This window comes from Mastomys coucha, unplaced genomic scaffold (genome assembly GCF_008632895.1).
Source record: "Mastomys coucha isolate ucsf_1 unplaced genomic scaffold, UCSF_Mcou_1 pScaffold13, whole genome shotgun sequence".
Lineage (NCBI taxonomy): Eukaryota > Metazoa > Chordata > Mammalia > Rodentia > Muridae > Mastomys > Mastomys coucha.
This window is the reverse complement of record NW_022196895.1, coordinates 49,650,398-49,676,009: the sequence shown is the minus strand read 5'-3', so window position 1 is coordinate 49,676,009 and position 25,612 is coordinate 49,650,398. Positions and strand designations below refer to the sequence as shown.

The 25,612-nt window shown below is 40.6% G+C and overlaps 1 protein-coding gene across 9 annotated transcripts in view; it reads right to left on the bottom strand.

The window, feature by feature from the left end:
* The window catches only part of Csnk1g3 (casein kinase 1 gamma 3), a 90,349-nt gene extending 69,129 nt beyond the window's left edge, over window positions 1-21,220 (bottom strand). For 2 of the 9 annotated variants that reach the window (XM_031365701.1, XM_031365702.1), the window contains exon 1: window positions 20,731-21,220. The gene's annotated coding sequence lies outside the window, so the exon portion shown is untranslated. Of the gene's footprint in view, window positions 1-14,320; window positions 14,444-20,730 lie in introns of all 9 variants that reach the window. The other 7 variants (XM_031365698.1, XM_031365700.1, XM_031365705.1 and 4 more) reach the window with 5 other exon arrangements.
* Window positions 21,221-25,612: the final 4,392 nt, after the last annotated feature.

Sequence of the window (25,612 nt, the reverse complement as noted above, 5' to 3'; positions counted from 1 at the left end):
AAAAAAAGAAACTATTCAAAAACTTGTAATATAGGATTCTTACTTTTAAAACTATTTTTTAGAAATTAAAATAGTTTAAAACTAAGATTCTCAGGTATAGGAACAGGAGGGACAGCTCAGTGAGGAAAAGCACTTGTCCACAAGCTTTATATCCTGAGGTTTGCATTCCGCAGAACCTATGTAAAAGGTAGTCCCTGTACTATCTGTAATCCCAGCACAGACCCTTACAGACAAAAGGGAGGCACAGACAGTAAGTTCCAGAACGCTCCAGAAGGTCAACTAGCCCCGTTTACACCAAGGTAAGGAGACCCTGTCTTGAACAAAGTGGAATGGCACAGGAAGGTGGACCTCTGACAGACACCATGGCCACACACTGAAAACATCATACACATACACACATACATACACAAAATCTCCAGTAGAACCCTGGAGATCTGCATGAGATGGCACATGCATGTAATCCTAAACACTTAGGAGATTAAGAGAGATTGCCACGCTCTAGGCCAGACCTAAACAGTGGTAGAGCTTTCTCTATGAGAGCACCCATGGAGCAGGGTTAGTATTTGGTAATACAGTTTCTTATGTATAACTTTTTATGATCCCTGAACTTTTAGCTTCATGGTTGGAGATAGGCCAGCTATATATATATATTATACATTGATAAACGAAGTTTTTTTATAATACTTCTAGTTGATAAGCTTTATTTGTATACAGAACACTAAGAGCTTTATAAGGAAAAGCTAAATACATAACCTAATCCCCTCTTTCACAAATATAAACTGACAATCAAGGATCATTAGTATCTAAGGAAATCTAATATGAAAATTGCTCTCACTAACAAAGGGGGCAGGCAAATTCCTGGTTAGTAAGTTATTTAATCAACAAAAGAGAACTTTAAAATCAACAAAATTAAAAGCAATTCCTCTCCTTGGAGCCTCCAGAAGATGCAGAAATACATAGAGAATCAAAGTGATACTAGAATACATAGGATTTTAAAAGACAAAGGAGGGAACAATCCTAATATATAAAGCAAAACTAAAGTTTTTCAAAAGAATAAAAAGCAAAATACAAAAGCAACAAAAGACCAATGTCTCCACCCTGTAGCTAACAATGGCTACTAATAGGAAAGGCAGAGAGAACAAAGAAAAAGAAATAAACACTGGATGGGATGGCTCACAACTCTAACCTCAGTACTCAGGAAACTGAGACAGAGGAATTATCATGAGTTTACACCCAGCCTGTTCTCAACCTTCCTAATGCTGTGACCCTTTACTACAGTTCCTTATGCTGTGGTGACCCCCCAAACATAAAATTGTTTTCACTGATACTTCATAACTGTAATTTTGCTACTGTTATAGATTTTAGTGTAAATACTTTTTGGATAGTTTACCAAAGAGGTCAAGACTCATAGGTTGAGAAACACTATTCAAAGCAATCTGGATTACAGACTACAACTTGTCTCAAGAAAGAAAGAAAGAAAGAAAGAAAGAAAGAAAGAAAGAAAGAAAGAAAGAAAGAAAGAAAGAAAGAGAGAGAGACAGAGGGAGGGAGGGAGGGAGGGAGGGAGGAAGGAAGGGAGGAAGGGAGGGAGGGAAGAAAAAGAAAGAAGGAAAGAAAGAAAGAAAGAAAGAAAGAAAGAAAGAAAGAAAGAAGAGGGAGGGAAGGATGGACAGAGAGAAAGGGAGAGGGGGGAGGGAGAGAAAGAAAGGAAGAAGAGGAGGAGGAAAAGAAAAGAGGGAGGGAGGGAAGGAAGGAAGAAAGCCACAAGGAAAGAGGACAGAGAGGGGAATGAGGGGAAGGGAGGGGAGGGCAGGGCAGGGCACGGGAGTGGAGGGGAGGGAACCATCAAAGAAAAGCTTACTGGGGGAAGGTAAACCTAAGTAAACTACATAGGTCCAAAGTTAATCTTAAAGAGTGCAAGCCAAGGTCATTGATTTTCAACCTTCAGAATTAATTTTACAATAAAATAATGTATGGATCCTAACAGTGTTAAAGTTATGGCAAAATTACTAAAGTTTGGTTATTAATGAGACACAAATAAAAGGAAGCACTGGGATAAGAATTTCTGTTTCTTGCATAATCTTAAGTGAAAGGGTAAAACTTTACTAGGAGAAGTAATAAAGATGAAGTTACTCTTTAAAATATCAGAGGGAAGAAATAGATGGGGATGAAGTAAAGGCTACAGAGTAGTAGGAAGCCAGAGTGTGACTGCTGAAACCTCATACTCTTAGTGGACAATTCAAAGACAGCACAGAATCTGACAGTAGAAAGAGCTGAAGACTTCTTAATCTGAAATGCATGATCCCTCCCTCCAGCATTTTTCTGACAAAAGAATCTACACTTTTCAAATGGTGACATGATCTTTAAGAACAACTAACAAGGTATACGTTCGTTGGGAGTATAGCTCTTGCATAAGGTCCTTGCCTAGCACAAGCCAAGGCCCTGAGCCCCAGCCTTAGCATCTGAAAATAAATAAACTTCAGTAGCAATCTATTCTGAAAACTAAGTAACATCTGTGGTTTAAAATCCAACTATGTTTTTAAAAGGTCAAGAACATCTCAATAGACACACAATAAACGGCCTACAAATATTTAAGTTAAGAAAATGAGAAAGGGGGGGCTGGAGAGATGGCTCAGTGGTTAAGAGCACTGACTGCTCTTCCGGAGATCCTGAGTTCCAATCCTGGCAACCACATGGTGGCTCACAACCACCCGTAATGAGATCTGATGCCCTCTTTTGGTGTGTCTGAAGACAGCTACAGTGTACTCACATATAATTAATTAATTAATTAATTAATCTTTAAAAATTTTAAAAACAAAAAAAGAAAATGAGAATGTTCCATACTATTCAGTCCAGTACCCACACAAAAGGAATTTATTTCTACACTTTCTAGCAGTCAAACAAAAAGCACAAATATGACTAGATGTGATTCAGTGTGTCTAATTACATTCCAGTTGCTTAAACAGAAAACAGCTAAGAAAAGAACTGTAGTACTGTAGCACTGTGCATGCAGATGCAATCAAGAGTGATACATCTGTTCAGAGGAACAGTCAAGTCACCAATAAGTAGATCTTAAAGAATAGGCATGGTAACTACTAGGGGTGTCACAGAAAAATACCCTGCTCACAACTTTTCATAACATAAAAGTATTTATAATTCTTGAAGATGTTGCAATTTTTGTAACAGATGCTTTCCCTTTAACTAAAATTTTAATCCTTCTACTAAGTAGAAATAAACATAGTTATCTGTACATATATAAAAGGCTAAAAGATATATGTTAAAAGACAGGGAATAGGCCAAGAGGATGCTTTTTAAAACTGTCGCTAAGAAGAAGCAAATATGAATAATCAATTGCTTTATTTTCATAAACATCTTCAATTTTGATACAGTGATTGGCATAGTCTGACTAGACATTCAGGGACTGGTAGACTCTAATTTGACAATCATTGATAAATCTTCAAAACAATCAGTATGATTCAATTACTTAAGACCTTAAACAGGGGACTAACCTCTTTAAGGTCACAACTAGATAAAAGAGAGACAGTCTGAGAGCATGTCTGTGCAGTTATGTTCTGCTTCATATGCCAACCAAATCAACACCAATGAATTTATATTTTAAAAAAATGTATTATTACACTAACTCTCAAAATACTATTGTAGCAAAATAAAAAGAATTATTTCACACATCTCTATAAATATTATAATTCTTTATAAGTACAAAATTATAACATATAAAGTTAATATCAAATTGTATATTCGAATCCTATTTGTGACAGTAGTATTTCCTAACAGTTTGTTACATGAAATAAAAACATATTTACTATTTGTTTTATTACAACAGTAGGTTTTGTGTGTGTGTGTGTGTGTGTGGTGTGTGTATGTTGTATGACTATAACAGTAATAAGAGCCCTTGAATTTGAAAATAAAGGAGTAAAGAGGACATGGGAGAATTAGAGGGGAAAAGAAGGGTGGAACTGATACAAAGGATTCATGTATGAAATTCTCAAGAAATAGAAAATTCAAACTATGTATTTACTACAAAAAGGCTGATTTGGGATATTAAATATTTTATTCAACCTCTATAAAAAAATGTATTAGAATGTGTCTTCAAGCCTCTCTGAAACTGAAATGAGTGGAGACATTTGTGATGTGATGGCTAGCCACTACATCACATGCTTCTCTTAGCACCAAGTGTCCCAGTTACTGGTTGCTGGCATTACTCCAACAGCAGTTGTCTAAAGAATAAACACTTATTTTTAAAGCTAAATCATTAACCATAATGTCAAAAATATGGATAATTTCTTTAATTATATACCACAAAAAAAATTGTCTCAAGTGATTTAGAACCCATCATCTAAAATTACTTAGTATGTCTGAAACTTGATTTCAATGATGTCCCTGTACATTCCTATGAAGAAAACTCAGGAACTATCTACCCTTCCAAACTTACCACCTAAAAGGGAAAACAAACAAAACAAACAAAGGAGAAGGAGAGGAGAGGGGAGGAGGAGGAGAACAGGAGGAAGAGGAAGAAGAGGAGGAGAGAAGGAAGAAATATAAAAGAAAAGATTACTAATTTTTATATTCTCTAAACTGAATCAGACCCTACTAGTCCCTCATGAAACTAATTTAATGGGTCCTGTTAAACAGCAACTATGTAAGATAACACTGTCCACAGAAAATGGAGTGCACATATGAAATAAGGAAAATCATATTGCTCTTTGTTGTTTTGCCTACATATGCCTGCCTATCCTGGAACTCACTGTGTAGACCATGCTAACTTCAAGCTCACATACTAGTCTCTTCATCCCAAAATCTGGGGTTAAAGGCATGTGCCACCATGCCGGGCCAAAAAAAAAAAAAAACTGCTTAATGAGACCTTCAGTTCCATAAATGAATGGTGGGTGGGTAGGTGGGTGTGGGTGTGTGTAATACTGACCCTAAGAGTAAAATACATTTCTATAGGTAATGGTCAAAATATTTCTAGCGTTAAAGCTACTACATAATAACAGGAATACCAGATCATAGTATATTATAATCAGGTACAATTAAGGCAATTTTTAAATGAGAAACTTTATTAAATTCTAAACTTCCTGAGCAGAAGAAATTTTCTAAGTCTAATTAAATGAATTTTCTAGTCAACCAGGTCTGACTATTCTCAAGTAAATAGATGCCATGATGCATACAGTTCAAACACGTCCCCAAAGGATCCCATGTTGAAAGTTGGGTCCCCAGTGTAATAATAAAAAATAATCTGATTTTTTAAGAAGTCCTAGAAGAAAATCATTAGGTCACTGGGAAGAACCCTTGAAGTGATTTAGTTCTCAAAAGAATTAATTATAGAAGAGTTTCCCCTGCCCTCTGGTCTCCTGTCTCACCACGTCACTTCTCCATCTACAACCATAAGGACACCTGAAATGAATTTCTCACCAGAACCAAGCCAATGTCACCAACATGCCCTTGAATCTCTAGAACTATAACCTAAATCAACTTCTTTTATTGGGTGTGGGGGTGGGTAAAGTGCAAATGTGTTCATGAAGTGTTGGCATGAGCATATTTATGCATGTGTTATATGCACGTGTGTGGGAGTCAGAGGTTGTGGCTGTCTTCCTCAATTGCTTTTCACCTTATCTTTTTGAGATAAGTTCTCTCTTTGAAACTAGTGCTCACTGACTGACTGGACCAGCCGGCCAGCAAGTTCCAGAAATGAAGCAGCCTCTGCTGTTCCCAGCACTTATCATGGATGTATGCAAGAACCACAACTAGCTCTTTTCCAAGGATTTGAGGACTATGAACTCATTTTCTTATGGATGCACAGCAGGCACTTTGCCAACTGAGCCATCTCATCAGCATCAACTTTTCTCTATAAAAGCCCCCAACTTCAGGTATTCAGAATACTAAGAGGAAGCAGAACAATACACTAGGATGTGCATGTGTATAGGTCCACACAATGGCACGGGGAAATTTGTTTTTTATATGTATTCACATGTAGTTTACATGTGTATGTCACAGATGTGCAGGTGTCTGCAGAAGCCTGAAGAGGGTGTTAGGTTTCCTGGAACTGGAGTCACAGGCAGTTTGTGAACCGCCTAACATGGGTGCTGAGAAGCAAATGTGGGTGCTCTGAAAAAAGCAACAAGTGCTCTTAACTTAATTACTGAGCCATCTCTCTGTAAATGAGTACGTGAACATGAACAGCCCTTATTAACACACCTTTACTGAAGTGCACATTTCTGAACAGTTAAAAGAACTGTAAAATATCCAGTCTCCTAATCATTTATTATATGTACATACAGAGAACTGCAGGGCAGACTCATAGCTAAGAATGGCCTTTCTAGGTCAGATAGTGAGTTGGACGCTGTCAGAATCATGGCTGGTTAGAGTGTGGAAATGGAGTGGGAATACTGTCACTCCACCAGCTAACTCTCCAGTTCTAGGACTGACTGACAAATGCTCCAACACCCCTTCTACCATAGAACCTTCTGAACTACAACTGCTCTGCCAAGATGCATCCAGGGGATGGGCAACGGCAGCAGCAATGTTGTGAGGGTAACCAGTCACTTTCTAATTGGTTTTAAGGCCTGCTCCAAAAGAGATAACTCATGCCCAGTACCATAAATCTGCAGAGCTCACAGGCTTCTGTGGTGATTCATTGCTATTATCCTGCTAAACACAGTTTCAAACTGTCCCCTGAATTCATCTATCTGCCCGTATGAGTACAGCTCTCAAACCTCAGAGATGTTTCTTTGTGCAGTCGACACAAAGCTCACAACTGATCGCAGTATAGAGAATAACTGTCAGTAGAGTATTGAGCCACAAATAGGAAATGTGTCTCACACTTCTACTCAAGTCCCAAAGGCCATCAGTGCCATCAAGGAAGAAAGACTGGGGAGCAGAGGTTGGAGAGGGTGGAGTCAAAGTGTCTTTGGAACTGACGGACACTATGCACTCACAGCTGCTGAGTGACAAGGCAGTCTGCATACTAGCATAGCCTCCACTTCTAACTGAGGAGCTGCTAAGGCTGCTACGGAAGGGAGAGTCCATTTTCTTTAAGGGTGTGGCCGCTGGTAGGTGGACCACACTCCAGCAGATGGCTCCACACCCACGAAAACATATACGGACAGCACAAATTGGACTTAGTGAATAATTTGAGGTGGGGGAGGACATGAAAAGGGTTGGGGGTGAATACACTCTCTACTTGCATGACCCACCGTTTAGTCTTTAAAAACTATTTTCCTCGGTTCATCAGGAATGCCAAAAACATCTGATTCATGATAGTTACATTTTATCAAGTCAGTAAGAAAAACGTCAAAAACATCTGATTCGTGATAGTTACATTTTATCAAGTCAGTAAAAATACAGAATAATACACTAAACTATCTTTCCAAGGAAAAAGTCACTTAAGGTCCTGTCCAGACTTTTTCTTTCATCACAAAAGTTTAATCAACCAATCAATATGCAGGCTTATTTTAAAATACTTCACAACACTATGCATGCACCTCAATTAAATTTACTTAAATGTACTTTCTCCACAACACACCAGTTTTCTTATCCTTAGGAACATCATTAGCAGTAGGTCTGGGGTCATTTTAAACAAAATCATGAAAGGAAAAAGGAAAGGACTCGCTATGAAGAGCAAAGCCAGGAGATTGAGTCACCTTATTTAACCTCAACTGGGAACACACACTTGACTAAAACTAACTTTTTTCTATTTTTTATATGCTCCTGTTTGTGGCTCTCTGGAACAGCAACAGGAGTAATAATTTTGAGGTTATAAATAAATGTTAGCAAGCAGGAAATTTTGCAAATATTTAATCCACAAATAGTAAAAATCTCCTCTAATTGATGAAAATTTTCTCATTGAAAGTATTGCACCTTATGCTGGGGAGATGGTTCAGTCACACAAGCAGGAAGGGTTGAGTTCCTATCTCCAGCAAGCAAATAAAAAGCTAAACACTGCAGCAAGCATCTGTAACCCCAAGCTAATGCAGAAGAATTTTAAATTAGAGACCAGCCTGGGCAACACAGTGAGAGAAATGTTCCCTTTAAACCAAGAAGAAAATGAATTCCAAGGCTGGAGAGAGAGCTTAGGAGGGTAAAGTGCTTGCTATGCTAAATTTAAGCCCATTACTCTCTTTGAACTTTAACCAGGAATTATGCCATGCACCTGTAATCCCAGCACTAGGGAGGTAGAGACAGGAACATCCCCCAGGGCTTGCTAGTCATCCAGTCTAGCCAAATCCTGAGCCCCAGGTTCAATGAAAGGTTCTGTCCCAAAAACCAAAAAACAAAAATTGAGAGCAATTAACAAAGACGCCAATCTCTGGTGTGCAAACACCCCCCCCTCTCTCTCTCACACACACACACACACACTCACACACTCATTCTTTCATCTATAAATGAATAAAGAATGAGAATTAAATATCAGCAATATGTAACTCCTGGTGATTATAATGAAACAAAACAAGTATGAGGAATGATTGTTAATATCCTAAGAATGTTCAAATCTTTCCAATGGAAACAAAACATCTGAAACTGAATCCAACTGAACCTCTGCATTTCATTGTCAATGTTAAGGAAGCATAGAGAACAATGCTTTATGCTTTCATTTAGTATTGAGATACTACAATTTGTTAATCTGATGTCCTCAAAGGCACAAGTCTTGCTACCCAACATTTCTTCCCAATAACACATTAAAAACTATTTAAAAGATCAATGAAAATGTTATTAGAAATATTAATTTATATGGCAGTTTCTTTCTGAATAAAGGGATAGTATGCTGATCTTAAAGCTGTAAGGACATTTATAGTTCCAAGACACACAAGGGAAATAGTATCTCATGGACCAAAGGTCATTTATACCATAGTTTTGACTCTCCAAAACACTACAATCCAAAAGGAAAAAGAAGGAAAAAAAAAGTCTGGGCCTATATATCCCTGCAATGTGAGAGGATGAACAGGAAAGTTACCAGTTCAAGAATACCTGTTTAGCTTAGTGAGCGTTAGAGTGCCTCAAAATACAAGCAAAAAGAGGGCAAGGAATAAGGCTCAGTGGTAGAGCACTTGCTTACATGTGGCTGTGCATCTGTTGGATGAAAGGGTTGTTTCATCTTTTTATTGGAAAGATTTGCATATTTCTTTAAATTATGTGTGTGCATACACATGCACACACAGCTACGCTCACACGGGCACCCACCTACGCAAACATGGGTGAGTAGGTCCGATCACTCTCTGTATTATCCCCTTAAGGCAAGGTTTCTCTGAACCTGAACTATCCTGTCTGTGCCTCCCACAGCACTGATAGGCACATGAAGTCACACCAGCTTTTTATGTGGGTGCTGAGGACTCAAACTAGGGTCTTCATGCTTGTGCAGCAAACACTTTTTCTTAGTTTTTCTTAGTGAACCACTTTTATTTCTAGAGTAAGCTTTATTAGAATTATTTAAAAGTAAGCAGCATTTAAAAGCTTTTATTGTTTAAATAAGCTCATAGGAAAATAAAACAGTCTTTGATGTGATATGTTTAACCAGGTAGGAATACAAAGTATACTATGTACTACAACCAAAGTACAGTGCTTTCTGACTCATGCCAAGTGCACAGAACGGCATCGTAAGTTCTAGGTCTGGTCATTTAAGTAAAGGAGTTGTTTATCTATAAGGTTCAACATGGCTTAATCTAGGATGTGTACCTTCAAGTGCCTGGTATCTTGGTACACTCAAAAAAGCACAGCTAAGAAAGCATGTGACAGCAGTGTTCACTGATCCATACCCTTCGGGATGAAAAGAAAGCAAGAAGAACATATACACAGAACACAAATTAGACCAGGTCATTCCACTACATCAAGTCCCTACTTGGTTATTAAATGTAGGTTTGTTTCTGCTACATTTATACAAGGCCAAAAAAAGATTCTGACACAGAATGTCATAATTTTAAGTTTCATGGGGAACCTTATCTTATGGGGGGGAATAAGGAAAGTACAAAGAAAAGGAGAGAAAGAAAAGGCAAGCCAACAGAGAGGATAAGGATTAGGAAGAGGGAAAGAAGCCAAAGTAGATATAAAGGTATTTACAGTCAAGTATTAAAAACATAAGGAAGTTCAAGGAACTAAAACAACATTACAACCACACCCTTGACTCTGTCATCAAGAGGGGCTGGGACAGAGTCAAAAGTATAAAAAGAGGGCTGCGGGTAGGTGCTCTGACACCAAATTATCATGTAAAATATCCTTGATAGAATCCTTCATTCGGAAAAGAGCACCTGAATACTCAGCTAAGCCACACTGAGCACCTAACTATACTACACTCTTGGACTTCAGTCAGGCCTGAGATCAGGGTTAGCTACTCAGAGAAAAAACAAACAAACAAAAAACCAAAGAGGGCTGGAGAGATGGCTCACCGAGTAAGAGCACTGAGTGCTCTTCCAGAGGTCCTGAGTTCAAATCCCAGCAACCACATGGTGGCTCACAACCATCTGTAATGAAATCTGATGCTCTCTTCTCATGTGTCTGAAGACAGCTACAGTGTACTCATATGCATAAAATAAATAAAATCTTTATGGCCGGGCAGTGGTGGCACACGCTTTTAATCCCAGCACTTGGGAGGCAGAGGCAGGTGGATTTCTGAGTTAGAGGCCAGCCTGGTCTACAGAGTGAGTTCCAGGACAGCCAGGGCTACACAGAGAAACCCTGTCTCGAAAAAAACAAAAAACAAAAAAAAGTCAATCCATGCCAAAAATCAAAACAATTGGTCTTTTAGAATATTTTATATGGTGAGAGTATTAGTAACAAGTACAGTGCTGGGAGACAGTGCTCATTACTCTTTATTGGGTGCTGATTTTACTATGGTACTGTGGCATTTTGCTGAACTAAAAATAATCCCTGAAAGTCATTCGTAACATTCACAAATAACATGTTCTCCAAATCCTATGTATGCAATGTTAAAACTCTCTACCACAAATTCTCAAATATCAGGGCAGTTTTTTGAAATCCAAACCTTACAATCTACAGAATAATGCCAAAATCCAAACTTACCACCATGCACTGTGTGTGTTGGAACTGAATTGAGTTCATTATAAAATGGCTTGTTCCCATTCTGTCAGACCAAAAGTGCTGTAGGCAGTGAGGCTACCCCTGAGCCAAAAATTAGCAAATGAGACACAAAAAAGGACCTCAACTAGTCATCAATTACAAAAGAAAAAAAAAAAATCCTATTCACACCTATTATTATCATAGTGTATTAATGTGTATATGTTTCCTAACTATACTCTATATAGACAATATACTATGAATATACCATTACTGAGATGAAACTATTTCTACTGAGAAAAAGAGCAGAGGTACTTGTCATAACACGAAAGAGAAGGCGGAAGTGCAGTCTACTGCATGACAGCTAAAGTCTCCTCTGCTGTCCCAGGGGGCACTCCTGTCATTTCTGCACTTTGCAGCTAAGAGAGAAAATTTAAAGTTTTGAGGTCAGTCTGTTTATACACCAATACCCTATCTCAAAAACCAAAAGAAAAAAAACTCAATGATGATTTTGTAAATATGATCAATATAACATAGAATGGGGAACTTTTAATTAGCAAGCCTTCTTTAAAGGTAATTTTAGAGATGTATTTGTTTTTGTTATTTCCTAGTTGAACTGTAATTTCTTCTTGATAAAACTTCCCTTTAAAGCTTTACAAGATCTCTTAAATGCTCCAGCTTTGATGCTATGCTTACCAAAAATTAAGAATGTGAAATGAAAATGGCCTCACCAAAGAAGCCACGTCCAAAACTACGAGAAGTCACTTTTTTTTTTCTTTTCTTTTTTTTTTTTTTTTTGAGACAGGCTTTCTCTGTTTAGCCTTGGCTGTCCTGGAACTCACTCTGTAGACCGGGCTGGCCTCAAACTCAGAAATCCACCTGCCTCTGCCTCCCAAGTGCTGGGATTAAAGGCGTGCGCCACCACCCTATATAAAGATATTTTAGGCACAATATACCTAGACATTCACATGTTAGAAAAGAAAACAGAAAAAAATCTACAATTTGTTTGGATGAAAATTAGTAGCACAAGATTCCATGTCTATAAATCTTTATGTATTCCAGGAATATTGCTTTCAGATCCCAAAAATCAATCTAAAATAATGCTTTATAAAACTTTGCACCAACAAGTGCCACTTTTCCAACAACTAACTCCCAGCAGTTACACCTGAAAATAAGTGCTAAGTGACCCCTGATTACAATTTCCTTATAAGGACTCACAATCATGTTTGCAAGGCATGAGACATACGTGTGACTAGTGGGACAGGGTAAATGCTCTCTCTTCTACATTAGATTACCAAACATATTTGCCTGCCATATGAAAGTACAGTATTCATTGCTAGAATAAGGATTTCACAGAAATAAAAAATAAACATGACACAGACTGGGTGTACAGGAAAAAAGCATTTCACTTCCCTTTTCACAAAGGAAATTCTGAACAAAATTTTAACTCTAAATATATCACATTCTAATACACTGTCTAGTACTCTTGTAAAAACAAAGCTAAAAAAAAAATACAACACAATCATTTCAAAATATTGAGAAACCTATTACTTCTATACAGTACATTTGTACCAAAAGGTATCACATGGCAAATTAACTTAAAACTTCAGCGGTTTGAGATGGCTGACTGAATAAAGTCCTTGTGTAAGCATGTGGACCTGAGCTCAGATACTCAGCACTCCTAAAACTGCTGGGCAGGGCAGCAGCACATGCTTGTAATCCCAGCACAAGGTGGAAGTGCAGGAAACATGACATAGATAGGCAGATCCCAGGGGCTCCTCACCAGCCAGGCTAGCAAAAATTGCAAGCTCCAGGCCCACTGAGTGAGGTTACCTCAAAAAATATAGTGAAGAGAGAGGAACACACCTGAGGTTGAACTCTGGCTTCTACAAGTAAGCACACTCAGGCAAATGCACTCACACACAGATACACAACTGAAAACATACATACAAATACTCTCTCTCTCTCACACACACACACACACACACACACACACACACACACACACACACGCACACGCACACACGCACATGCACACACGCACACATACAAAATCAACTCAAAGCTTTAATGTAATCTCAATGTGTTCAATTTAAATATATATATATATATACATATATATAAAACAATACATTTAACATTTATTTCAAGGTATTACACCATAAAAGCAAATTGAGTGTAAGAAAACCTAAGCTGGCAGAAAACATCCCTCACTAGAAATCTATCCTTTTTACTCAAAAATAAATAAAAGATAGATAGATAGATAAAATAAAATTAAAAAAACAAATTTTTTTCTGATGAGGTAATACAGAGATATAATTGAAAATTCAAATACAGGGGCTGGCAAGATGGCTCAGCAGGTAAGAGCACACTGACTGCTCTTCTGAAGGTCCTGAGTTCAAATCCCAGCAACCACATGGTGGTTCACAACCACCCATAATGAGATCTGATGCCCTCTTCTGGTGTGTCAGAAGACGGCTACAGTGTACTTATGTAAAATAATAAATAAACCTTTGCCAGGCAATGGTGATGCACGCCCTTAATCCCAGTACTTGGGAGGCAGAGGCAGGCGGATTTATGAGTTCAAGGCCAGCCTGATCTACAGAGTGAGTTCCAGGACAGCCAGGGCTATACAGAGAAACCCTGTCTCAAAAAAACAAAAAACAAACAAAAAAAAAGAAAATTCAAATACAGAAAAATACTAAAAGTAGAAAAGTAAAAATAATTCTAAATAATGTCACTTACAAATGACTTTCATTAACATATTCTCTTGGAAGATAAATAACACAAATATATTTATGTACAGTGCACATTTCTATGTCTTTCCTTTACATATAATGAAGGTAGGAAATGTCTACTGTAACTTTCTTCAAAATGAAAATCTGTGAGTGGCGATTTACTTGTTCTGCTTTGCATTTTCACTGAAGCAGGTCAAGCCTGAGATTATTCAGTGAGTGTATGACACACAGGTGTGCACCTCAGTGTTTTGTTACTGCTGCTATTTAAAGGAAAATGAAAAATATGTTACGGGGTGGAGAATGCCTCCAAAAACTTAGAACCCAGTACCCGTCCTAGAAAGCTGCCCTACAGTCCAGTCACAGCCCAAATCAGCAATGCAGACGAGACTGCTTTTATGGCCTCCACCTGTTGGTCAGAGGCGTATGATACTAGTAATTTGGATATGAGAGTTCTACTAATCAAGTACATGACGTCAGTATTTACTCAGCCTTCCCACGCCTCCCTCCCACTGCAGCATCACTGTTTCTCCTGTTCTCAGGTAAGAAATCACCCTTCCCACCTGTTACTGAGACTCCACAATTCCAAGTCTGTCTGACAGTGTTTCATTTCCTCGGCTCACTTACTCTCCTGGTTGGTGTGAGGAACAAAGTAGTCTACTGAGATCAAAGGTGTAGGCGGTATCCTGAACAAGAACCAGAGGGCAACAATTTGGTAAATAATTAAACGAGTTATTTATCCATTTTTCTTTAAAATAAGAATAGCTTCAAGAGTGTCATGTAAAAACATAATCTTACTACTTAGATAACCTATTTTGTGACTCAAAGTTAGTCAATTTAAAAACTAGCAATATTTTCAGTGTTGAAAAATCTTCAGACATGAGCATATTTAAGCCAGCTCCATGGAAGGAAGCTTTCTAACCTTTCATCCAGTGTATCTCTACAGCACTGTGGGCTTCAAAATGCATTTGCACATGCACTTTTTATTTCATTCTCAAACAAGCAGACAAATGGTCACTACTGATTACATCTCTCTTCCTCCTCCTCTTCTTCCGCCACCTCCTATCATTTTCAAACTATCCTCTCTCCACTATGTATCCTCAGGACAATGGATACATTCTGACTAGACACCAAATCCAACTCTAGTTCCCTTCTGGACAAAACAAGGTATACCACCTAACTCTGATTAAGAAAATATGAAGGAAAGATATAAGCTGTTAGGCCAACGCTAAGATTTGGTTTGGGAGGGAAGGCAGACAAGCAAGCAGCACTCCTTCCTCACCAACACATGTCTACAATGTGATCGGATAGCAGCCTAAGGATGCACTGAGAGTGCAGACAACACAGCCAGCAAAGACAGAAAAGCGACAGTGCTCCAGCCTCAGTCTTGCTCCCTCCCTGCATTCAACTGCTGCACTTGAGTACCCTGCACTTCAGCCTTCTCAAGTGTGGATCCCATAGAAGTAGCACACCCCTGCATCTTTACCGACCTGGACCTTGTTATGTTTTCAACTGCAGGTTCTCCTTTCCAGCTTGAGCTAGGTTAGGTGGGTCAGCACAGCAATCTTAAGCTATCAGACCAGCATACTTTGCACCATGTTCAAGTGTTCCTGATACACATCAAGGGAGTGGTATTTTTACTTTCTAAGAACAGCCTCACCTACCAATTCACCCCCACAGTCCCTACTTAACCTGAGGAGCTACTCAAACAATAAGGCTCTACTCTAATGCTATTGCTGAATAAAAGCTGAGAAACAGCACAGAAAGTCTGGTCAAGGGTTTAGTGCAAACTATGAGACTACCAATCACTTGACTAGACATTTAAACAACTTACTCTGAGAAATGCCCTTCTGGTAGGGTCAGGGATACCAGAATTTCCTTATTGTTTTAAAAGAAGATGCAGCCTGGCAAAGGAGCTCGAGTCTATAATCCATCCTAGCACTTGGAAAGATGACAGGAAGACTTAATGTTCAAGATCAACCTGAGCTACATGGTAAATTCCAGGCTAACCTTCACTACAGAGTGAAATCAACTCAAAACACCAAACCAGTCAGTCATTAAGAGATACTACTAAGTCTCAAAGGGGACACAACTAGGAAATTAGATTTAATAGATCCCTCTTAGTTTACTTATCAACAGTTGTAAGTTAGCTTTAAAGAGAATTTTTTACCCTTAATCTACAGAACAACAACAACAAGACGCCACAGACCCTAAATAATTTAGTGCAGCTAAAATACAAGGTCCATTTACAGGGCAATCTTGCACTGCAGAGCTAAGCTCTTTCTTCATACAGTAGCTCACTGGCAAGAGAGTTCCACATTATTTTTCTTGTAAAAGCCACACCCATGGTACATCACCTGTCATTGCCAGCTTCTGTTTCTTCCATGTGAAAAGGCACCCCACAACACTTAAGCAGCCTTACTCTGTGGTCTTTATAGTATTGTCCGGATTTCATTTCCCCCATATTTCAACTGTAATTGGTTTTGCTACACCCTGCCTTCCAAAGCAGCAAAATGGCTCTCATACAAAAATGTTTCTGACCTCACAAAATGGCTCTCATACAAACATGTTTCTGACCTCAGAATTTGTCAAACAAGGTTCTACTGCAATATGTGATTACAAAATCAAGTATAACTGTCACTGAAGGTTTGTGGAGCATAAACACAAATGACTCTTGGTAGGGACAACTGGAAGAGGAAAGTAGAGAGTAGCAGCACGGGCTCTGTAAATTCTACAGGAAAAAGAAAGAGCAGCATCTCAACTCACGAATGGGTTTAAAGCAGAGGTCACTTAAGAGGCATTCTGCTATAATGAGTCTTCCCAAGAGTCTCTGGGTATTCTACACACCAATCAGCTCTAACAGCTGATACGGATCAGCACTTTGTGGAATGAGGCTGTCTATGGCCTCAAACCTCCTCACTTTTTACATTCATTTGCTGAATCCTGAGAAGCATAATGGCAGATGAACCTCAACTCTCAATCTTCTCTCCTCTTCCCCCACTACACACACCAGCACACACACACACACACACACACACACACACACACACACACACACACACGCATATACATGAATACCAAATGCAGCTATAAGCTAAAGAAATACTTCTAGGCAATTCAGAATTGGCTAAATGCATCTAAAATACTTCAAGCCTGACTTTACTCTACTAGAGGAAAGAAAATAATTGACATAACTCATGTGTATTTTTGCCTTAAACCACAGACAGTTATAAAAATAAAAGGAGACAAGACTTTAAACTTAATTATAATTAGATTATATATTAGTAAAGAAAATAGCCAAAAATATTTCTACTAAAAATACATTAATATTTCATTAAGAATGCTAAGGTGATAAACAGGAAATGGATGGAGAAAATATAATAACTTACAGTCTAAGAACATAATCAGTGCATGCTAACCCCAGACCCCATAATATAAAGGAACTTCAAACATACAGTTTCTAAATTTCAACTTTGAGAAGGGCGTAGGAAAACAGTGAGTATCTAAAAATATAATCTCCACATACACCTCTCTCCTTCACTATTTTCCAGGCAAGAGCTCTACCACTGAGCTACAACCCTGGGCCTTATTACATGTTTTCCAAGAAATCCCCATGCCATTGAAAGTGACATCACATTAACAAACAGTGCACAGTTAATTCCAAAAATAAGATCCCAAGGATGATTTTGTCTGTGGTTCAACACAAAGGGAATGCTTGTCACTGGAACTCTGTTTTCTGAGCCTACAGATTCCTTACAACTGGAAAAAGACACATATCCCGAAACTGCCATGTCCAAAGAATGTGCCAACTTTCTTCTTAAAGAGCCAACACTGGAACATACTAACAGTATCAAATAATACCGCTAAGTGCCAAGTGCTTGAATAAAGACAAAAAGAATATGAAAGCTGAAGAAAAAAAACAATACTGGTGACTTCACAGTGAGGAAAAAGAAAGCTCAAATATACATTGTTCTTCCCAAGATATATTTCAACAGCTTGCTTAAAATCACTTAAGACTACTTGGCTCTCAAAAAATGGAAGTCCTGTCATTTAACTGAAACCCCCAGAAGAGTTCAAAGTGGTTTTACACAAACTATACTTAAAAGTAAATTGTAGCTAGCTTTGTTTTTTAGGGGGAGGTTTCAAGATAATACAAATTTGGTTACAATCTAGGCCGATTTTTAATATTAAGAGGGAAATTCCAAGGAGAGAAGAAAACCTTCCCTGTAACATGATTCACGATTTCACAAGCACTCAGTAACTCAATGGTATGAGGGTGCTATTTTTCAAACCACAACTTTGATAGTGATTTATTGAGGGTTAAATTATTTTACGGTCGAGTGATACTTAAAATGACTAAAAAGCCCATATATGCTTACCTATAACTAGCTACTCTTATTTTACCATCTTCCTATTACAGTTAATTTTCTTCCTGTGTAGATTTTTTTCACATTATACTTTACCCATAGCAAATCTCACCTTCAAATGTATTCACAGTAACAGATTATGCAATAGCCTGCATTTTGATGTGTTGTTTAATATTTCAGCACTCCCTTTATTTATCTGTACATACTGGCTTAGGATCCCCTTTGTAATTAAACCAATAAATGTTCTATTGGAGGGGGGAAAACTACACCAAAAACTATACCATAGTAAAGATCTGTTCTGCTCCCAGCAGAAATAAAGGGGGGGGGGTGTTATAGGAAGCATCAGAGGGAACAGAGAAATAATTGGAGAGCTTCCCATTTCTCCCTGAGTCATTTTTACAATCCTGATTTATTTCATGTAAAACCAATTACCAGATTGCCAGGCACACCCATATATAGCCAAATACAAACTGTTTTCCATTGTATACATGTTTCTCCCCCCAGTAGTAATAAAGTTAGCCAGCTAACTTACTGGGTTACAATCCGTTTCCTTTAACGCGCCATTTTGATTTGCCCACCTCTTGTCACCACAGAAGAGATAAGTCGGAGCCCTCTCACACCTCAAACTGACTCATTAAATACAAGGCATTCAGAACCTTCAGGGACCACTCTCCGCCTACTTTCACAGCTCCCTCTTCCATAACAGCTTAGCATCCAACTCAACAGGTGCTCTAACGCCCAGCCAGGTGATAGGGCTCAGCCCACTCCCTTCACTTAGAAAAGTACTGTCCCCAGCACCCTGTGCCTATGACACAGTGTCCCAGCTCCAGGCTCATTCATAACTCCCTCCAAATTAGTATCTTCCTCATATACCCCATACTTCCATCCACCTCTAATAAAACCTGCAGGAAGCTTGTGTTGCAATTACTTGTGTGCATGCCTGCTTCTCCCTTGAAGGTAGCTACATAGTCTCATTCATCCCCATAATTCTCCCTGTTTTTCTTGTAACATCAACAGGTAGAGGGATGAGTTCATTAAACTATCCCTTGATTCTAGGGTCAGTCCTTTATAATTTGAAACCAGTTAACAAATGACTCTCTAGTTCAGACGATTTATGTTGTACATTATTAACGTATGCAACTCAAATGATGAAAATGTCAATAATTATATAATTCATTATTTTTTAAGATGGCAAATAGAGAGGGGCAGTCGTAGAGTACAATAAATTATCAATAATCATTTCTCAAGATCCTCCACGACCTCAAAAAGTCTCATCTATATCAACATTGAAAGCAAGGTGGAGCACTAGTCAGCTATCCTGACACTCAAGTGACCAGAGAGGGAGGATACAGGACTCAAGTCCAACCCAGGCTATGTAGTCAGACCTTGTCTCAAAATTCCAAAATGAGTAAGTTAACAAACAAGTAATAGAAAAAGCAACTTTCTGTCCCCAAGCTCTAAATGAATTTCTTCTACCTGATGCATACATAACCAGAAACTCAAGCTCACTTAAAGTAAAGCTATCTACTACAAATTCTATTAAGAATGTATGTGAAAAGCACCCAATATACTTGATAACACCTTTCTTCCAGGGCCTATAAATATAATAATCTTTGTGCAGTTAAAAAGGCTAAAATACAAAATATTAAGTTTATGTTAAATCAGAATCCCAGTGGAAGCCAAGTTAAGTAACCATTATAAAACACTGTAATCACATCTCGAAAATAAGTAAACATTTGATTTTTTGCCATAGGATATATTTTCTAAAACCAGTCTCACGTCTAATTTTAATTATCCTTATACAGCTTTGTATTTTTCTTCCACATCGTGTTTACAGAGAAAGCCAATATTCTTCAAAGAAACGTGCTTTTCATTTTTCCTTAATTTTATTCCACTTTTATAGTCCGGTATCTCTACCTGTGACCAAATGTCAAGTATAATCACAAGAAGTAATTGCAAGAACAAAAAAAAATAGTTTCTTTTCCTGAGGTTTTTTTTTTTTTTTTTTTTTTTTAGGGCATTTCGTCTTCTAGTATTATGTGCATGCTGAACATAATGCTCAAAGGGGGCACTGACTTCAGCCTGGGGACTCATCATCACAACAGAGTTAAAACTCATCCCCAGCCTGGAGCAACAGTAGCCTGCTGCCACTCAGACTTCTCCCTCACCCCCTTTAACTTTCCGTCCTGAAAACAAGAGGTGGGCGAGCAGGAGCGATCGTGAACCGCCACAGGCCTAACTCCCCCGACCCCAGAAAGCAGCACACAAGATCTCCATCACCAACCCTGCAGCCAACAAACGCGGTGCCACCTCCCCCGCGAGCCGGCAAACACACCAGCCCGACCCCAGAGCCCCACGGCAGGCACGCCGCTGCCTTCCCCGCACGGCTCGGCCAAGTTCAGAGGCGGCGGAAGGCTCGGCACACCCTCACCTCGCCGCCGCCGCCGCCGGCCCGGCTCGGGGAAGTTGCTCCCCGATGCCCCGGAGGGAGCTCAGGCAGCCGCGCGGCCGCCGGGCCCCTCCCCGGCTCGGGCCACAGCCCCCGCGCCGCTCGCCCCGCTGGCCTCGCCTGCCCGCCCCGCGGGCCTCCGCCGCCCGGAATTTACCTCAGAGGCGCTGCCGCGGGCAGCGGGCTCGGCCCGGCGCGCGCGTCCGCCCGTCAGCGCCGGCACATCCCCGCTGCCGGCGGCCGCAGGAGATGCACTCGAGACCCGGGAAGGAAGGCGCGAGCGAGGGAAGGTCCGGGCCCGCGTCGACTGGCTCGGCGCGCCGCCGCCGGCGACTCCTACGGCCGCCGCTGAGCGCCGAGTCGCGGGCCGGGCCGCGGCTGGGGCCGCGGATGCAACCGGGAATGAATGCACGCTAGCGCCTCGCTTATCCGGAGGCCGAACATCCTTCGGCCTCGAGCATCCGGAGCGGCCCGGGACCCGGAAGTGAACACATGAGAGGAGGACGGAAAAAAAAAGAAAGAAAAGAAAGAAAGAAAAGAGAAGGGAGGGTGGGAAAAAAAAAAGAAAGAAAGAAAGGAAAGCGTCTAGTCTCTCCGGCGGCGGAAGGCCCCCCAAGCAGCCCGCATCGGCGAAAAGAGCCGAGCGGAGCCGAAGATGACACCGGCCGATTCGGATTGGTCGGCTCGCCAGCCGGAAAGGAGGCCACGCGCTCATTGGCTGGAGGGAGCCAGAAAGTCTGAAGTCTCGCCCCGTCCCGCCTTCGCACGAGCAGCCCGCGAGAGGGGAGCGGTTGTAGGTCCCTGGTGGCTTCTGGCTGAGGCCGTGGGAGGCAGGCTGAGCGAGGACTGCAGAAAGAGGAGCGAGAGAGCTTTAGAAAGGCTGCCAAGAATCCATCCAGAGGACGGAGCGGTCGGGCCACCGTCGATCAGCCAGGGTGCCAGGGCATTCTTCCTCATCGTCTGATCGGCAAATCAGGACCTGATTGACGTGTTCTCCGCCTCATTCTGACATCCCCCACCACACACACACACACACACACACACACACACACCTCCCCGTGTGCTATACCACGGATCCAGGATGCTTAGAAAAAAAAAAATGGCTTGTGGTCCACAATGTGTAAGCTCCGGTCCTCATCAGCTGAGCTCATACAGTGTCATGTAGATACTATTGCAATTTTTCAAGTGAAGTTCTGAGAGTTCGGCCACTTAAACATGACTCGAGTCATTAAGCTGGGAAGCTCAAACTGGAGCCCACGGTTTTGGAATCCACTTCCCAGGCCTCTTGGAACGAGTAGAAGACTGTAGTCCTCATAAGCACGGCTTTATGAGAAGTATCATCGCTGTGTAAGCCAGGGTCAAGCCAGGCACTACAGTACAGGCCTGTAAAGCCAGCTAGATCTATAGGGGAGGCTGAGACAGGTAGATGGCAGGTTGAAACTGAGGGAGCAAGGGCTGGTTTGAAACTTAATAATAGAATACTATCCTAGCATTCAAGATTCTTAAATTCCATCCACAGTTCAGGGGGCGTTGTGTCGTGGGACAGGTAGGATTTATCCATGCTCAGTCTTAGCTAATAACATACCTCCTCAAACAACATATCCCAAAGTCTCTAGTCTCTGGTCTAAAAAGCTCATCTTCCAAGAACCCAGCACAAGAAAAGAAATAAGTTAAACTTAATAAAAGGAAGAGAAATGCTACAAAACACACTTTCCTGAACAGTGTGCTCTCTCTCTCTCTCTCTCTCTCTCTGTGTCTCTCTCTCTCTCTCTCTCTCTCTCTCTCTCTCTCTCTCTCTCTCTCTCTCTCTCTCTCTCTCTCTTTTTGAGACAGTCTCACTAAATTGCCCCGGCTAGCACTGAACTCACTCTGTAGCCAAGACAGACCTTGAATTTGTAATCCTCCTGCCAACCATGTAGGATGTTGATCCTACATGGTTAGAATTACAGACATGCACCACGAGGCCAGACCCAACTTTGGATAACTAATGCCATGCCAACTCTTTTAAATCACAAATATAAAAATCTGGATTAAATATATTTTAATTAAAAGTGGGTAAGAATGTTGATATTTCTAGCACTTGAGTAAAAACTCTTCATTGATATTTGACTGGTAACTCGTGAATTGAAACTAGCAAGAAACCAAATTAGGGTCGGGGAGTGGTGGCCCACGCCTTTAATCCCAGCATTTGGGAGGCAGAGACAGGCTGATTTCTGAGTTCGAAGCCAGCCTGGTCTACAGAGTGAGTTCCAGGACAGCCAGGGCTACACAGAGAAACCCTGTCTCGAAAAACAAACAAACAAACAAACAAAAAGAAATCAATTTATCAGCCTTTTCTAATAAGTTGAAAGAAAAAAATTAAAATCAATATGAGAATAGTTCATATCAACTGAGGAAAAGCCAAAACAAAGACATCATGGCAAAGCTCTTCAGAGTATATGTGTCCTCGCGGCTGACAGTCCGTGTGCTTTCCAGTCTGCTGCTATATTGCCAACAAATGCAGTTTGCTTTTGTTACTCGCGCTGACCTTGCCATTCTTTGGGTACGAGTTCTCCACTCATGTCTGTTGTTACTCCTGCACTTCCATTTCTGTGCTCAAGTAGTCACAGTATTTCTGTAACACATGGAAAACTTGCATTTGTCAAAGTCCTCCTTTGTGAAAAACTCCCATTTCCTTCCAATTCTTTGATTGGTGGGAAAGAGAATGGTACACACTGAAGAGTAAAGCTGACCATTTTCCCTCCTCTCGAAGAAATGAAGTTCCAAGCAAGAGAAAGAAGGAACTTGGTTAGTTATAAGCAGGAAATGATGAGATTAAGAGGCTCCTTAAAACCTTTCAAAGCAAATCCAAATAGGGCATTCATTTTCTTCGTTTATGTATTTTTACCTGTAATTGTTAGCCTGTAATTGTTAGCCTGTAATTGTTAGCCTGCTATGGTGATTTGCTGGTCGACCTAGGGCAAAGCCTGAGGTATTGCCAAACTAAACTCGACTGTTTCTTTTTCAGTGGTATCCTTAAGGTTGTGTACCTTGTGGCAGAGATGACATTTTTTAAAAAAAGGCAAATAGTCAAATAGAAAGAGAAAGGAAACATTGTAACAATGGAGAGGAGGTTAGTAGGACTCTCTAGAGTCACAGAACCCATGGAATGTCTTTCTATACTGAAGGAATGTATTATGATAACTTACAGTCTGTAGTCCAACTCCCCAACAGTGATCAGCTGTGAAGTGGAAGTCCAAGGATCTAGTAGTCCCACAAGGCTAGTTGTTTCAGCTGGTCTTCTGTAGAAGTAGGTTCCAACAGATGTGCTGGCGTGGAAATGCAAGCGGCAGAAGAAGAGTGAATCTTCCTTCTTCCAATGTCCTTATGTAGGTCTCCAGCAGGTGTGGCCCAGATTAAAGGTGTGTCCCACCACGCCTGGATCTGGGCCTTGTCTAGTCCCAGGCTGAACTTAAGAGATCTCCTGGCCTCAGTCTCCTGGGATTAAAGGCATGTACTACCTTGCCTGGGCCTAAGCTTCTCATAGCCACTATGCCTCAAGATCTCCATGCCAAGATCTAGGTGAGAAACTTGTGTCTTCCAGCCTCAAGATCTGGATCACAGGTGAGCGCTCTTGATTCTGGATTGTAGTTCATTCCGGATATAGTCAAATTGACAACCATTACGTAGCCATCCCGGGGTGGGGGGAGGGGTGGCTAGTGCTGGAAGCAGAGCAGCACATTTCAGTCCGTTCAACTGGAGAGAATCCTGCAATCAACCAGAGGTGCAAAAGGAAGGGTTCCGTGAGGATGTCAGCCACACAGTCTACCTTCAGTTGTGGGAAAGTAGCAAACTTCCTTTGCATTTGTAGAACGGGATCCTATGCACAAGCCACCTCAGTATCTTCATCAAAGCAGCTGTGATTGTGAGCAAGCTGTCCACAAGACTGAGCCAGTTCCTGCGCTTCCTCTCTGTGAGTGTTGATCTGGGAGGCTCCAGAGACACACACCTCTCCCCCTCTCCAAAAATAAAAATAAATAAATAAATACATAAAAAATAAAAAAATAAAACAGCCTATTTTTCTTACTTTGGCTTGCCAAATTGTAAGGTAAGATGACATTGCTGAGGATCTCATACACTTTGGATGCAGGACATAGAGAAACGTTGGGTTTTGACCAGAAAGCGCCCTGCCTTCACAGAGCTGTGCCGAAAGAGAAAATCCAAGGTCATGCCCTGCATAGTCCCCCCGATACTGACCCAGGCAAGACGTGCCCACTGATGCCATAGTGACCTGACTGAAAGGTAGTAAGTACTGGCTTTAGATTCAAGGCTTTTTCTCAACAGGTTGGAATCCATGCAGGATACTCTAAACCTGGCCCAAAGCCCATTGGCTGGCGACATCACAGGCTCTAAGGAGGAAGCTACCTGCCACTGTTATTTTGCTAAATGGCGACAGTGTCAAACTGCCCTCTAAATATTTATGTTTATACCCACAGATGTACTACTTTCAATCTTAGTCAGAAAAGCTTCTCTTTCAGTAAGTACAGGATAATGTAGACTCATAACTGGTAAAAGTGCTGAGAATTCGTGATTGTTAACTGTTTGGACCTAAATACATCTATATCACATACACATACAGACACGCACCTCCCCAGACCATGTCCAAGGCTTAGGAAATATCACAGAAGGAGCATACATAATTTAAGAGCTGACAGATGAAGCACTGGGTTTTGGACATAGCAATAGTTATTGGACAAATGAACTCAGAACACCTGGATTATTTGTACAGGACCTCCCCGTGAGCTGGCCTATACCCATTCCATCAAAGATGGAGGAGGGGCTCATGAGGCCACAGAGGAGTTATCTGGAATGAATGACTACTGAGGGAAGTAAATTGTCCATGTTCTAATAAGTACCCTCCAAGCCACACTCATTGCAAAAAAGGACTCGATTAAAGTCAGTGGGTCATGTGGAAAACTGGAAGTAGAAAACAGACTTTTGAAAAGAAGGGGTCCAGAGGGAATGGGGATGGGATACGAGAGGGTAGGTAACGGTGAGGG